Below are 2,244 nucleotides of genomic sequence, written 5' to 3' on the forward strand. Positions count from 1 at the left end.
GGTAAGAGCCTTCTTGACAGCCTGTGGATAAGTCGTCCCCCCAGGTACTATTGTAATTCTCACATCCTGGGCTATCATAGCATGAAGCCCTCTAATAAATCTTTCTTGCCTAGTTGCATCTGTAGCCACAAGATCTGGCGCAAATTTCGCAAGTCTGTCGAACTTCAGGGCATACTCAGTAACTTTCATGTTGCCCTGCACCAATCCCACATACGCATTCACCTTCGCTGCCCTGATGGCAACATTATAGTACTTCTGGCTGAACAAATCCTTGAATCCATCCCAAATCAAAGTGGTGATGTCTCTGGTCTGTGATGCCACTTCCCACCACATGCGGGCATCCTCTCTTAGCATATATTTGGCACAGGTCACTCTGTCATGACTTTCTAACCTCATGAAATCCAGGATAGTAGTAGTCATAGTCATCCACTGTTCCGCCTTCAATGGATCAGGTTCTCCCTCAAAAGTTGGGGGATGCTGCTTCCGAACCTCTCATACAACAGTTCCCACTTGTTTCCAACTTCCACTGGCTGAATAATTAGTGCCACTACAAGTGGCACAATGGGTACAACACTCCCTGACGGAGCCTGCTGCCTCAGAAGATGGATCTGTTCATCTTGGCTCTTAAGCCACGCTTGCATCTCTTCCATAATCTGCTGCCAGTTCTCAGGGACTGACAGAGGATTCAGGCCTTGGTCATCATCTTTAGTCTCAGATCTAATTCCAGCTAGTCGCGTAGATTTTCTTGGATGCATAGCTATCCAAGTTAATCTGCAATCAACGACTCGACAATCAGACTATGATGACAGGGTAATAGCTTTTCCAAACTCCACCAATGGAACATATTCAATCACAAGCAATCAAAATATGACAATTCATTCACATGCACCAGCAATGCTAATAAGCATGCCCCAACATCATCACAAAACAGTCAAGTTATAGGCATTTATCCATATATTCATTCATATATACGTAATATGCAGGTCATCATTAAGTTATTCATTTACATGCATAGCGATGCTGATAAGCACGCCTCAATATTGTCACACAGCAGTCAAGAGCCAGGCTCTATCAGTATCTCATGCTTCCTATTAATCCAACAGATAACAATAATCATAATTCTCTCCAATCACGTTAAACATATAGCCACATATACACATTTACCAAACCCTGAAACGAGCATGTCTTTAGCAGCGAATGTACATGTCTAGCTGGTCTTCAGGAACCCTTAAACCTAGGACGCTCTGATACCAAGTTGTAACGCCCTGGGTAGCCAAGACCGTTACACTGTGTATTTATAAAGGTGAAAGACTTGCTAAAAAATTCAATTAGTTGAAAACGTGTTGCTAAGACCATTAGTGAACTAGGGTTAAAAGGTTTTGGTCATAAAAGATACATCTCATATAAATAAACATTTATACATGGGATCCCAAAAGGAATAACATTTGAAGGACAGTTTACAAAATTTTCCAGAGTATATACATCAATTGGCCACTCTAAGGGAAAAACATACATTTAAGGTCCTCATGTTCCTGTCCCTCCCTCAACCGTGGCGGCCGAGCAGCTAATTATGTACATTCCGCCTCTGAAGCTCTCCAAAATAAGGCTTATCACGCTTACTCTTGCCTTTACCTGCACCACGTAGCACCCATGATCCAAGGCCCAGCAAGAAAACCATACTATCATAGCATAAACAATGACAATAACCAAATAATTCATTGAGCATGATCATATATTCAACAGACCATGGCATTCACAAGATCAGTAAACATAACTAGCAAACTCACAAACTAATACTCAGATATTCAACATATCATATTTGTCAATTAAAAACAGCAACCAAATCATACAATAACCAGGGTCGACACCTTAGGTCGCACCCTCTGTTTACACCACTGACTCCGGTCTGCTTAAACTGAGCTCGGTGAATATTAAGTTATCCTCAGCTACCAGTGGCTGAGTCGCGCCCTGTGTGCCATTATAAACTCTGGCACTCTTAGGCCGTTTGTTTTACATTTCCATGGCATAATACCACATTACATAATGCATAAAAGAATAGGATCCCTTAGTCCCATCATAAACTCACAACCGGGTGCAGTTTTCTTACCTTTAATTCCAAGTGTTCTGATTACGAGAGATGACCCTTGAACACAATCCATTTCCCGAGCCCTAGCTTACACCCAGACACAACCACGACAAGGGATTCCATCAATAATAATTGTATAAAGGTTTCTAGACCAAGAT

Source organism: Humulus lupulus, chromosome 6 (assembly GCF_963169125.1).
Source record: "Humulus lupulus chromosome 6, drHumLupu1.1, whole genome shotgun sequence".
In the NCBI taxonomy this organism is placed as follows: Eukaryota; Viridiplantae; Streptophyta; class Magnoliopsida; order Rosales; family Cannabaceae; genus Humulus; species Humulus lupulus.